The 14,282-nt window shown below is 52.4% G+C and overlaps 1 protein-coding gene across 2 annotated transcripts in view; it reads right to left on the bottom strand.

The window, feature by feature from the left end:
- The window catches only part of LOC111155689 (protein arginine methyltransferase 2), a 40,443-nt gene extending 38,849 nt beyond the window's left edge, over positions 1 to 1,594 (bottom strand). For both annotated transcript variants that reach the window (XM_022515987.1, XM_022515989.1), the window contains exon 1: positions 1,514 to 1,594. The gene's annotated coding sequence lies outside the window, so the exon portion shown is untranslated. The remainder of the gene's footprint in view (positions 1 to 1,513) is intronic.
- Between the last annotated feature and the right edge of the window lie 12,688 nt (positions 1,595 to 14,282).

Raw genomic sequence — 14,282 nt, 5'->3', positions numbered from 1 at the left:
GGCCAATGGGAGACTGTCGCAGCGTCACAGTCTGGCCAATGGGAGACTGTCGCAGCGTCACAGTCTGGCCAATGGGAGACCGTCACAGTGTTACAGCCCAGCCAGTGAGAGACTGTCACAGCTCAGCCAGCAGGAGACCATCACAGTGTCACAGCCTGGCCAGTGGGAGGCTGTCACGGTGTCAATGCCCGGCCAATGGGAGACTGTTACAGTGTCGCCGCCCGGGCAACAGGAGACTGTCACAGTGTCAGAGCCCAGCCAACGGGAGACTGTTACGGTGTCACCGCCCGACCAACAGGAGACTGTGACGCTGTCACCACCCCACACTCACTTTCCTCCAACGGATTTCCCTCAAAGCAGCTCCTCCCACCCTCCTCTCCTACCTTAGCCAGACCTGCCTTTAGTTCTGCACGTGTGAAACTGCAATTCCTGTCACTTCCGAATAAACCCGTTTTGCTGGTAAAAAACCGGCTGTTTTATTTTCAAGGTCATCCACGGGGACTTCCAAGTGCTTGCACTAACAGGAGCCACGACGCACACCTCGCAGAGGGTCTGCCTCCTCGCTGCACGTCCTCCTGTCTCGCAGCGACCGCGGGGCCCCCGCACGAACGGTTCTCCCCACACGACAACTCTGGGTCTAACTCGCGCGCGTCGCCGGCCAAGACTCGGGACGTCCTCCGTGACTTCCGTCCGCGCAACACCGGGCAGGCGGGCCCCCGCTCGGACCGGAGCTGCGAGGCCAGCGAGGGGCGCTACGCGAGGGGCAGGTCTTGCGGGTTCGCCTCTTCCCTAACCCTAACCGCAGAAGCGAGCGCTGCCTGGGGCCCCACCGCAGCGCGGCCGCACGTCCTCGTCCGGACCGTGGCTCCGCGCTCCGGCGCACCCGCCGGCGCCGGTCCGACACCCCGCAGCGCTGGTTTTCTCGCGGCACGAGCGCCCTCCTCCCCGGCGAAGCCTGGCTGGGGCCCGGGAGGGACGGCCGCCGGGGCGGGGCTGCTGGACCGGCTGACCCCGCAGGGCCTGGGGGACCGGGCAGGGCCAGGTCAGCCGAGCGGGCGGTGGGGGCAGAGGCCCTGAGATGCCAAGGACTAGTGGCCAGCGGCAGTGGGTGCGGTGGGGGGGGCGGCGAGGGGGGCGGGGGTTCGGCGCAGGAGCACCGCGCGCGGGGAGGACCAGCGGGACGCGGATCCCGGACCCGCGCCGCCGGAAGGGAGGTGGGCGCGGCTCGGGGAGGCGCGGCTGGGGAAAGGGGCGCGGCGCCGCAGGGCGTGGCCCGAGGAAAGGGGGGGCGGAGCGGGGCGGTGGGCGTGGCTCGGAGGAAGGGGCGTGGCCCTGCGGTTGCCCAGCCTGCGGTCAGCCGCGGGAGCGCCCCGCGCACAGCCGGGAAGGTTGGGGGTCTTCGAGGGGGCTGCGGCTTCGGTCGACCCACCGACGCACGCGCCCGGAAAGGACTCACTGGGCACGTCCTGCCTCGGTGCGGTCCAGCCGCCCGAGCTGCCCACGGGAAACCTACCTCAGCCGCCTCTCTCCGCCGAGCTCTGCGTCCACAGCGGAGGGGCGGACGGCGCCTGCCAGCAGCCCGAGCCGCCGCCCTCGGCTCGCGCAGGCGCAATGCGCGCAGGCCGGCCGCTGACGGAGCCCCTCCCTGGGCTCTGCTCCCCACGCCTGCGCAGTCCGTACCCGTCCCTCGTCGGGAGAATGGAGCCACCGCCTTCGGCCACACGCAGGCGCGACCGCTCAGGCCGGTCTGGGAGGAGGCTCTGGGCGGGGACGAGGGCCCCGCGCAGGCGCACTTCTCGAGTTCCGCTTCCCGCCGCGGCGCTTGCGGAACGCGGACCGGTGTGTTGTGACGGGCGGGAGGTGGGGTCGCGAGGGGGCCTGGGCCTGACCTGGGGGGTGGGGAGGTGAGGGGGGCTCGGGACCGGTGCTGGCCTGGGGAGCACAGACCCACCGTGAGTGGAGGAAGAGGCAGGTTTTGGAGCGGGACCCTGTTTCGGCTGCTTTCCCGCAGTAATCCGGTATGCGCGGGGGGGATCCGCCGCGTCCCCTCGCCGGACGGACGGACGGACAGACGGTGAAGCTACGTCACCGGGGGCGAGTCTGAGACTGAAACGGAGGTTGGGGGACCTCAGGGCCCCGAGTGTGTGGCGGCCTCGGGGTCGGCGCGGGGCCCGCCCTGTCGTCGGGGAGTCAAGGTCGTGCCGACCCGCCCGCGGGGCGGGCGCCTGGCCGGCCGGAGGGAAGCACGGGACTGCATCTCCGCTGGGGTCTCAGTCTCGGGGTGCGGGGCTGGAGGCTGCTCCGGAGAAGGTGCGTGAGGCCGGGAGGCGGCGGGTGTTCGCGGGCGCGCGGGGCTGCGGGCGCTTCTGTGCGTCTGACCTGGGGGGACAGGAGCGGGAGGACGGATCCTCAACGCGAGAGAGAAAGGGACCAACACAGGTTGCGCAAAATTTTAAACGAAATAAACTGACAATACGAAACCATGTCAAAATTCTCACGAATCACATAAATTGGAAAAATTTCTAGAAAAACACGACAAATTCTTCCCAAAAGAGTGGGAAAGCCGCATGCCTCCATATTTGTTAAGGGAATTGATTTTATAATTTAGAACCTGACAAAGGATACTCCAGGCCCAGATGGCTTCGCTAGTAAATGCTCCCGACCTTCCACGAAGAAAACGATACCGGTGTGACACAGATTGTTCCAGAAAAGAAAGAAAAGTGTCATACTTGTAGCCGGTTCTAGGAGGCCGCATGACTCTGCACAGACAATCCAGTGGGAGAGAAAATGATTACACATCATGACCAAGTGTGGTTTACTCTAGGAACGAAAGGTGGTTTAAAATTTAAAAATATTTCCACAGTTCAGATGATAGGACAAAAACCATGTGAGCATTTACATGGTGCAGAAAAAAATTTTTCATAAAACTCAACACACTAAATTCACAAAACTAGAAATAAAAAAGAAAGGAATACCTTACTCAGACATCTGTTAAAAACAAATAAAAGCAAAAGAGTGAGTGCTTTCACCTGGATTCAGGAAGAAGAGGAGGGTGTCCTCCATAACTTCCATTCAGCTGTGTACAGTGGTCTTACCCCGATGCAAGAAGGTAAAAAAGACAAGGTAAAGACTCAAAAAGTAAAATTCATTATTCACAGATGGTGTGATTGTGTTTGCAGATAATCCAAAATAGTCTACAAATAAAGTACTGTAATTGATGAGTGAGTATCCTGGTCTCTAGATGAAGGGTCAATACAGTAGCAATTAACAGAAAGTGCAGACTAAAAATTCCAAGTGCAAAAGCAACAAGTAACATCAAATGTCCTCTGTCTTTTAGTAGCTGACGAAACAGGACAAACGTACACAAGGATATAGATCTAAACACTGTCACACCAATCATCTAATTACCCATCATAAACAGGTGCAGAACACATTACGTTCACAGAATGCTAACCAAGACAGACCATATGCCGGATCATGATATAAGTCACAATAAATTGCAAAGGTTGAAATCTTAAAGCGTATGTTCTCTGATCATAAATAAAATTAGAAAATAAATCTAGAAAAGTCCCCAATATTTGGAAATGAAACCGCATACATCTAAATAACCCATGGGTCAAAGGAAGAAACCAGAGAGTTTTTAAAAATGGAAAGCTAATGAAAATGTACTCCTATAGTCTGAAGTCCATGTCCCCTCAAAATTCTTACACTGAAATCCTAACCCCCAAGAGGGTGGTGGTCAGAAGTGGGGCCTTTGGAAGGAGACTGGATCATTAGAGCAGAACCCTTGTGAATGGAATTAGTGCCCTTATAAAGATACCCCACAGACACCTTACCCCTTCCACCATGTAAGGACACAGCAAAAAAAATGACCTTCTATGACCTAAGAAACCTTCACCGGATACGAATTTGCATGATCTTGGCCTTCCCAGCCTCTGGAACTGTGAAAAATAAATGTGTATTGGTTGTAAACCATGCCATTTATTACAACCCAAATGGACAAGAAAACACATTAAAATTGGGGGATGTGGATAAAGCAGAGCTTTGAAAGAAACTGATGTTTTCAATGCTTATGTTAGAACGGGAGAAAAATTCAAAAGCAGTGATTGAAACTTCCAATTTAAGAAGCTAAAATTTTAAAATAAAGCAAATTAAAACCAAACTAAAAAAAAATACTAACTAAACAAATGTTAAGTTAAATATTAAATAAGACAGTGAACTAGAAAACAAGTTAACAAAAAGTTAACAAAGACAGAAGTTGGTTCTTCAAAAAAATTAATAGAATTGATAAATTTTTAGCAAGAATTATCAAGAGAAAAAAATGTAAAAAGAAAACTATCAAGAATAGAAACGCAAAGGGGGTCGTCTTACCAGATCACACCAACGTTAAAAAGATAAATAGGGGCGTCTGGCTGGCTCAGTCAGACAAGCGTGGGACTCTTAGTCTTGGGGTTGTGAGTTCAAGCCTGTGAATTCAAGTCCCACATTGGGGGTAGGGATTATGAAAAAAAAAAAAAAAAAACCTTAAAGTTAAATAGAAGACATGACCAACTTTATGCCAACACATTTGATAATTTGTATGAAATGCACAAACTCCTTTAAAGGCATTACTTACCAAAAGTGACACAAAAGAAAAGGAAAAATATAATGAATTAAATGCGTTATCAAAAAATCTTCCCACAAAGAAAATGTCAAACCCAAATTGTTTCGTTGGTGAATTCTATCAAATGTGTAAGGAAGAAATAATACCAGTATTAAACAAACTATTAAAGTAGGGAATGGGCACCCAATTTGTTTTATCAAATTTGTTTTATGAACTCTGATATAAGCACCTGACAAATACAAGTAAAGAAAATCACAAATATCCTTCATGAAAATTGATGCAAAAACCCTTAACAAAATATTAGTAAATCAACCCAATAATAGACAAGGTAATATTACTAAGGTCAACTGAAGTTTATCCTAGTAATGCAAAATTGGACTAATACTTGCAAATCAATATACTTCAGGGCACCTGGGTGGCTCAGTGGGTTAAGCCTCTGCCTTCGGCTCAGGTCATGATCTCAGGGTCCTGGGATCGAGCCCCACATCGGGCTCCCTGCTCAGCGGGGAGCCTGCTTCCGTCTCTCTCTGCCTGCCTCTCTGCCTATTTGTGATCTCTCTCTGTCAAATAAATAAATAAAATATGAAAGAAAGAAAAAGAGTGAAAGGAAGAAAGAAAATCAATATAATTCACAATTTTTTAATGATTTTATTTATTTATTTGACAGAGACACAGCGAGAGAGGAAACACAAGCAGGGGAGCAGGAGAGGGAGCAGCAGGCTTCCCGCTGAGCAGGGAGCCCAACACAGGGCTAGATCCCAGGACCCTGAGATCATGACCTGAGCCGAAGGCAGACTCGCAAAGACTGAGCATCCCAGGTGTCCCTATAATTCACAATTTTAACAGAATAAAGGAGAGAATCTATACGGTTACTCAATAAATTTTTTTAAAGAATTTAGCAAAATCCAATACCCAATCATGATTTTTAAAAAGATTTTGTTTATTTATTTTAGAGAGAGAGAGAGCACAAACCAGGGGGAAGGGGCAGAGGGAGAGAATCTCGAGCAGACTCCCTCTGAGCATGGAGCCTAATCTGGCCCAATCCCATGACCCCCAGATCTTGACCTGAGTGGAAACCAAGAGTCGGAAGCTTAACGAACTGAACCACCCAAGTGCCCTAGTCATGATATTTTTTTTAATATCCGTGATACAGGAAGACTGGGTCAGACGACCCAGAGGAGGGATCCCACAGGACCAGTCAGGAGGGTCCTTGTGTTCCCACAGGTTAGAAATCAAATGTGAGCCAGAGAAAGTGAACACAGTTTACTGAATAGTGTGCGTGACGGAGAGTAGCAGATGGAGTGTCTGGGAGGCTGGGAAAGGAACGAAGACGGAGTCTCGTCGTCTCCTGGGTCAGGGTTATTACTGGAAAGGGGTCTATAGGATGGGCTCCTTCAGGAATCCAGGGTAGGGTCCGATCGCAGGTGAGTTGAGGGAGTGACAGGTGGTGTGCCACAAATCACTGAAGGTCGAGTATGGTTTTGTGGTTTTGTTTTTGTTTTGCGGGTAAAGCAACAGAAGTTTAGTAAGCCAGGATACAGAAAAAGCTCCCAGGAGTGAGACGGGCCCCGACAGTGTTGTCCTGAAGGTGGAGAGTGTTGGTTCCAGCGTCAGCCAAGTTCTGTTGGAAGTTAGCGTCGTGGAACACGGTTGGGACTGGCTTGTCTTAGATGGTATCAGGTGTTTGGGGCCAGGACAAGACTCAGAGAACGATGACCTTCCTTGCTTGCCCCTTAACTGGGCACATAGTTCTTTGGCTTGTTCAAGGGCAAAATAAGGAGCCTGAGTAAGTGGGGCCTCGCAGAAAACCAGCAGAGACAGAGCCTTTCTCAAACAGACTCCCTTCAACCTCCCTGCTTCGGAACATCCTCTATCTCCAAAAAGGCATCTGTCAGAAACCCTAACTCTAAAATCATGCTTCGTGATGTTGTACTGAAAGTTTCCACTTCGCCTACTTCTACTCAGCATTTTGTAGGAAACTCTGGCCAGCACAAGGTGCGAGTAAAGCAATAAATAAATAAAAAGGTATAACTATTAGAACAAAAGAAACAAAATTACAGGTATTCGCAGATGAATACAAACATGAATCTGTTTGCATAGACTAGCCTGAGGAATCATGAAACTGCTAGAGCAGATGAGTGAATTTACCAAGATCACAGGATAAAGGTCTATGTAGAAAAACACGGGTGTGTGTATAGGAGCGCCTGGGTGGCTCAGTCCCTCACGCATCCGACCCTTGGTAGCAGCTCAGGGCATGAGCTAGCAGTCCTGGGATCGAGCCCTGTGTGGCGATCACTGAGCTCTGTGCCCCGTGCAGAACCTGCTTCAGATTCTCTCTCCCTATCCCTCCTGCTCACTCTCTCTCTCTCAAATAAAGAAATAAAATCTTTAAAAGAGAAAAAGAAGTGTATTTTTTATTTACTAGGAGCAAAACATCAAAAATGAACTTTTTAAAAAACCCACATACGGTCCCCCGGGTGGCTCAGTCGGTGGGGCGTCTGACCCAATTTTGGCTCAGGGCTGATCTCAGGGTTGTGGGATTGAGCCCCACTCCAGGTTCTGCACTCAGTGCAGAGTCTGCTTATCCCTTTCCCTCTGATCCTCACCCACCACTCACTCTCTCTATCTCTCAAATAAATAAAGAAAATCTTTAAAATATAGATTTTTAAAAAAAAACCTGTATACCAGTGTGGTATTAGCACCTGACGATTACATTCTTATAATGTAAGCACCTGCATTAAGAGGCATCCACTCCGCAGACATCCATCCCCAGTAAACACGTTCCCAACTACACACCACATGAAAAGCCATGAAGCCAACCCACCCACCCATCAAGGTCCCTTTTCCAGAAAGCACAGTTGACCTAGCCGACCTTCTGATCACTTGCTTTTCCTTTCCTGTGATTCATGTTTCAAATTCACCAGCAAAGAATGAACCCTTGAAACCCTAGACCACTAGCCTTGACCCCAATAAAGTCAGAACCCCAGGCCTACCTCCTTTCCTCTGCCCCTGCCTGACCTGTGTGGCCCTGGGAAGGTGCCCTCCAGGGACTGTAAGTAATAACCGTCTTCAGAGTTCCCTGATAGTTGCCGGGATAGCCTTGCAGTCCCGATAAGAACAAGGGCTGGTCCAGCCACAACACTGGCTGCACCTGCGGAAAACCCAGTGGAAGCTTGCCACAAACAGTACCGGGGGCGGGGTGGGGGTGTGCAGGTGAGTGCCCCCAGGCACTTCTAGCGGGTGGCCTCACTAGCCATAGGCCCAGGTGAATGCAGAACGAACATCAACGATAAAATGTATAACAATAAATGCTTAGGAATAAATTCAACAAAATATGTGAAAATGTGCACAAAAATATGTGCACGACTTCTACACTAAAACTATTTGAACACTGAGAGGAAGTTCAAAGGCTCTAAGTAGTGGTGAGAGTCCACGTTTACCTACCGGAAACTCAACATACTGAAGGTCAACTCTCCACAACGTGATCAGGCCATTCAGCGTAATCCCCACAGGCCTTTCTTCTAGAAGCTGAAAAACTGATTCCACAACGTGTAGAGCAGTGCAGAGGGCCTCCAGTCACAGAATGGTCTTACAAGAACCGTACCGTAAGATACACACCCTCTGACTTCGAGAATGATGTGAAGATACAGGCCTCGAGGCCGGGCGATGTTGGCAGAACCACGGGCAAAGAGATCCGCGGGGCCGCGGGGAGTCCGGGAAGAGACGCACGCGCTCACAGTCAGGACTGCCGACGGGGAAGCCTCCCCGAGGATGGGCCCCGGGAACCGGCTGCTCAGAACTGGTGACGCTAGTGTCCACCATACACCACGCGGAACTCACTGGGACACATCACAGACGCAAACATGAAAGGTACAACGTCAGGCTTCAGGCAGCAAAGTTTCCTTAGATGTTAAAAGCACTAACAGTAGAATTAGAAGTCGGAGAATTGGACCGGGGTCAGCAAACATTTTTTTTGTAAAGGGCCAGGTAGTAAACATGTTCAGCTTTGCAGGCAGAGTCTCCGTCTGAACTCCTCACCATCCCCTTCGTAGCGTGAGGGCGGCTCTAGACAACACGCAAGTGATGGGGGCAGCTGAGTCGCTGTTTCTTTAGAGTAAGCTCTATGCCCAACGTGGGGCTGAACCTAGGACCCCCAGACCAAGAGTCACACGCTCTACCGACTGAGCCAGCCAGGTGCCCACCAACTTTTTTTTTTTTGGACAGCTGTGGAGTTTGGTTTTTGCTTTTTGTGTTTTTTCTTAACTTTCTTAACAAGTTAAGCATATTATAGAAGTCTGTTCTGGTTGCCATTAATGAAATACCACAGACTGGTTGGCTTTAACAACAGACATTTATTTTGTTAGAGTTCTGGAAACTGGAAGTCCATGGCCAAGGTGCCAGCAAGTTCAGTTTGGTGAGAGCTCTCTTCCTGCCTTGTGGATGGCTGCGTTCTCACGTCCTCTCACGACACAGAGAGTCTAGTGTCTCCTCCTCTTCTTATGAAGGACTGAGCCCACCCTCAGACTGCATCAACCGTAATTACCTCCCAGATAACCCTGTCTCCAGTCACCTTGGGGTTGTAACTCCAACATCTGCATATCAAAGGCCTACGTTCCCAGGAGCAGAACTGCAGGGCGTCTGTCCAAGAGAAATGAAAACATAATCCAAAAACGCCTCATCCAAGCATGTTCGTAGCAACTTTATTTACGACAGGAAAAATGTTGGTACCATTACAAATGCCAGTCAGCGGGAGATGGATACACAATTGCAGTATCTTCATACAATGGAACATGACTCGGGAAATTTATGTTGGCAAAGCACGGCCAGCTTGGACGAGATAGTTCCAAATGAAATGAGGCCCACCTGTGGACCCCCAACTTTCAACAAACGAGCCGTTCCTTACGGAAAAGGAAGGACATCTCACCAGGCAGAGACCAGTGGGCTGGGGTGCCCCCTCCCAGGGAGCCCTGGGGAACACTGTGTTTGGGAGCCCCTTGTAAGGAGCTGACCAGGCTGTAATCCAAACGTATTTAGTGCCCTGGACCGGGGGAACCCCACAGGCCTTTCAGGACGGCGGTGAACCAGGACTGGGTATCCAGCCCCCGTCTGAATGCAGCATCCCGTGTTCTCCCTCCCCCGTCTCACCGCATGTGCTGGGCGTGTGTGCACAGAGGCCCAGGTGACCTGCTCTCCTAGAGCACAGACCTCTGGGACCAGAGCCTGCCTGGAGCCTCGGCAGCCTCCACACCTCGTTTAAATCACGGGACCTGAGCTTCAGGCTTGGATGAGACCTCGGGGTTCCTGAGATAAGGGGAGCAACGTTTTGCGTTTAGGCCAGAGAGCTAAGTGGGGAAGATTGCCAAAATGGCCGTAATGCTCTGCAGGGTTTTCCAGCAAGAGGAGGACCTCGGCTTCTGGGCCGGTCTAGCAACACGCCTGCAGAGGCTGCGGACGCCATCTTGTCTGGTTTCCAAGTTTAGGGTTCAAGAGGCCAGTTTCCATCCTCATCCTCTTGACTGAATCTCTCTCTCTCTCTCTCTCTCTCTCTCTCTCTCACACACACACACACACACACACACACAACCAGCCTCCTCAATGAGCAATGAGCAGAACCACTCCAATGACCAATGGTAACTACAGATAAATGAGTGAGGCCAGATGAGGCCAGCGTTGGAACTGCGCAGAGAGGGGTCCCTGGGGGGCTCAGTCGGTTGCGCATCCAACTCTTGATCTGGGCCCAGGTCATGGTCTCAGGGTCCTGGGATCGAGTCCCGTATCGGGCTCTCTGCTCAGCGGGGAGCCTGCTTCCTCCCTCTCTCTCTGCCTGCCTCTCTGCCTACTTGTGATCTCTGTCTGTCAAATAAATAAATACAATCTTAAAAAAAAAAAAAAGATTTTCCCTCTCCCTCTGCTCCACCTCCGCCTTCTCTCCCTCCCTCTCTAAAAAAAGAAAAAAGAACCTCCCAGATGAACAAATCCCAAATAGCCAATACAGAGAACCATGAGCTAAATAAACAATTGTCATAGAACTCTAAATGTTGGCACAGTTTGGTATGCAGCAATCATAACCAATACATCAAAAAAAGCTGATTAAAACCACAATGAGGGGCGCCGGGCGGTTGGGTGGGGTGCTCGGCCGATGAAGCCTCTGCCTTCGACTCAGGTCACGATCCCAGGGTCCTGGGATCAAGTTCCAGGTCCTGTCAGGCTCCCTGCTCAGTGGGGAGTCTGCTTGTCCCTCTCTGTGCCCCTCCCCCATTTGTGCACGCTCGCTCTCTCTCTCTGTGTCAAATATATAAATAAAATCTTTTAAAAATTAAAACCACTTGGGGTGCATGTGTGGCTCAGTGGGTTAAGCCTCTGCCTTCGGCTCAGGTCATGATCTCAGGGTCCTGGGATCGAGCCCCGCATCAGGCTCTCTGCTCAGAGGGGAGCCTGCTTCCTCCTCTCTCTCTGCCTGCCTCTCTGCCTGCTTGTGATCTCTGTCTGTCAGATAAATAAATAAAATCTTAAAAAAAATTAAAACCACAATAAGGTGTCACCACCCACCCATCAGAATGGTTAAATATTAAAAAATCAAAAATACTTAGTGTTGGTATCTTGACCAGTCCTCCTCTCCTGCTGGGAGGAGTGCAAACTGATATAATTATGTTAGAAAACTACTTGACAGTCTCTAGTAAAGTGAGACCTACACAGATCCCATAATTCAGTAATCCCTCTCATAGGTGTGTCTGCTCTCCAAAAAAACGCACATATCCATCAAAAGACAAGAAAGGTTCATAGTGAAGGGAATGGGTTGCTGGAATGTCCCGTACAATTAAAGGATAAAATTTGTGTAGTATACTATGTAATTCACACAATGTAAGTATACTTCAACTGAAATTAATCTTTACAATGTCTTTAGAAGGTTTGTGCTCTCTATGATTTGTAAATACCTTGTGCTAGAGGTGAACTGTGGTGACTTCTTTTTCTTTTTTTTTTAGATTATTTATTTATTTATTTGACAGAGAGAAAGATCACAAGCAGGCAGAGAGGCAGGCAGAGAGAGAGGGGGAAGTGGACTCCCTGCTGAGCAGAGAGCCTGATGCGGGGCTCGATCCCAGGACCCTGAGATCATGACCTGAGCCAAAGGCAGAGGCTTAACCCACTGAGCCACCCAGGCACCCCGGTGACTTCTTTTTTTTTTTTTTTTTTAAGATTTTATTCATTTATTTGTCAGAGAGAGAGGGAACACAAGCAGGGGGAGCAGCAGGCAGAGGGGATGCAGGCTCCCCACGGGAGCCTTGATCCGGGGTCACAACCTGAGCCGAAAGCAGTCGCTTCACCAACTGAGCCACCCAGGCGTCCCCACTGTGGTGACTTCTGAAGTGGCTGTGAACCCTCCCCATCAGGAAGTAGGCCGCGCGTCCCCCCCTTCGGATCTGGGTGGGCCTGTATCTGCTGGAACCAACAGAATACAAGACCAGAAGCGACTTCTGAGTTGAGGTCACAGAGGCCACAGGGCGACCTCTGGTTCTCCTGGAAAGCTGGCTCTTGGGACCCAGTCACTGTAAAACCTCCCACGCGTGCTTCGGACAGCAGGCCCGGCGGAGCCCAGCCTTCAGGTTGTCTCTCGCCAGGGGACTGAGGAGGCCTCTAGGTGGTCCCACGGCCACCATTTGAGCCCTTCCAGCTGTGCCAGTCTTGCCCGCTGAGGCCCCGAGCACTGTGGAGCCCCTCTGAGCCGTCCCCCGGGCCCAGTGAGAATAAGAAAGCAGTCGCGGTTGGCGCGCGGTCCGCGGGCGCAGGACTGGGCACTCTGAGGCAGGAAGCTGCGGTCCGCAGGCTGCGGCCCGTGGCAGGGGCTCCGGCCCGCAGAGGCCGTCGGCAAGGCCCAGTGAAAAGCAAGGAAAAGCCCTTCCTCCTCGGTGGGGGCAGCTCTGGTGCGGTTGTAGCCTGCGAGGGAGGAGCGGGGGGAAGACAATGCCCCTCGGCCGGTGGGGCTGGTCGAGGAGGGTCCGGGCGGAGTCACCGGGGTGGAGGAGCCTGTGCCCGCACAGAGTAAGGACTGGAGAGAGAGTGGCCGGAGGAGGAGCGCTTCCGTGTTCACACAGACCCTCTGAGAACGGCAAAGGCCCGGAGCGGCTGGGCTTCTCTCCCGGCAGAACATTCGCAACGAAGGGGAGCGCTCAGCAAAGCCGGCGTCCACGGTGCTGCTGGGAAAAGGGGGTCTCGGAGGACAGTGAGGCCGGCAGGGATGGGAGAGGCCCCGTGAGGCCTCCGAGAAAGCTCAGCGGGGGTCTCGCCGACCCCTTGGGATGGGTCCAGGCCTCCCGGGCCCTTGTCCGGTGCCTCTCAACCGCCAGGCTTCTCGCCACCGAAGGCCACGGCCGCAACCGTGTCCCGGCCCCAGAGAGGAGGGGCCCGTGTCAAAGAGATTCGGGTGTGGGTTCTGCCTGGTGGAGTGAAAGTCGGTGACACCGTACGAGACGCCGCTGCCAGGGCCGACCCGCGGCGTCCTCTCCGGCCTGGGCTGGAAGAGCCGAGACGGCACGACGGAGAGAGGCCGGTGGAGGCCGCAGCCCCACAGCGGGCCGCAGACCCGGGAAACTACTCGGCTGCAAGCACGGGCTACTCTCTACGGAAAAGGAAGAAAGACTTAGAGGATGGAGTCAAGACCACAGAGCGTGAGGCCAGAAGCCAGGGAAAGCGTTCCTGGGGACACAGCAGGCCCCTGCTCGGGGACAGGCACTGGGCTGGGCTACGGAATGGCCGTGGACGACACCTGCTCTCCGCCTCCCGCCCTCCTTCCCAGCAGGAGGGACCTACATGGCCATCCTCTCCCTGTCCTGCCGCTGGGGAGGCCGTGGGGTCGGGCCCCTCGTGTCTTCAGCTGAGCGACGAACACCCTGGAGAAGCTGTTCCTGATGCGTCCCCCTCAAGGAGCCTTGTATGCGCGCGGGCCTGAGGTGGGTGCTGAGGTCCGGGGCGCTGGTGGCCTCAGCGGGGTGAGGCCTTGGAGGTCCTGGGAGCTCGTTTTGCACATGCATGTGGGATGGCCCGAGAGCACACCAGGGTATTTCCCAGACTTGCCTCCAATGATCTCTCCTTTCCCACAGGACCTTCTCGGAGACACACTCCCACTCCTGGGCCCCTGGGTCTGCGCTTTACAGACCGTGACATCAGCCAGTCCTGTCCTTGTGCGCCTCTGCATCCTGGGGTCCTCGTTGGAGGCCTGGGGCTCTGGCTTGGGAAATGGGAGGACACAAGTGTGCAGGCCAAGACAAGCCTGCACCCAGAGCTCGTTGCAAGAGCTCTCATCAAGGAATCTTTCAACAAGTTTTAACATATTAAGAATTCATCAGTTGAGGGCGCCTGGGTGGCTCAGTGGGTTGGACCTCTGCCTTCGGCTCAGGTCATGGTCTCAGGGTCCTGGGATCGAGCCCCGCATCCCTGCTCAGCAGGGAGCCTGCACCCCCCACCCTGCCTGCCTCTCTGCCTACTTGTGATCTCTCTTTCTCTGTCAAATAAATAAATAAAATCTTTAAAAAAACATTCATCAGTTGAGCTAGTGAGGCAAAAATATTACATAAGATACATTTAAAAGTCTACAAAGAGGGGCACCTGGTGGCTCAGTGGGTTGAGCCTCTGCCTTCGGCTCGGGTCATGATCTCAGGGTCCTGGGATCGAGCCCCGCATC

The sequence above is a fragment of the Enhydra lutris genome, unplaced genomic scaffold, assembly GCF_002288905.1.
Source record: "Enhydra lutris kenyoni isolate GAN:26980312 unplaced genomic scaffold, ASM228890v2 scaffoldscaffold43, whole genome shotgun sequence".
Classification (NCBI taxonomy): domain Eukaryota; kingdom Metazoa; phylum Chordata; class Mammalia; order Carnivora; family Mustelidae; genus Enhydra; species Enhydra lutris.
The sequence above is the reverse complement of the archived record's forward strand: the minus strand, read 5'-3'. Positions and strand labels throughout refer to the sequence as shown.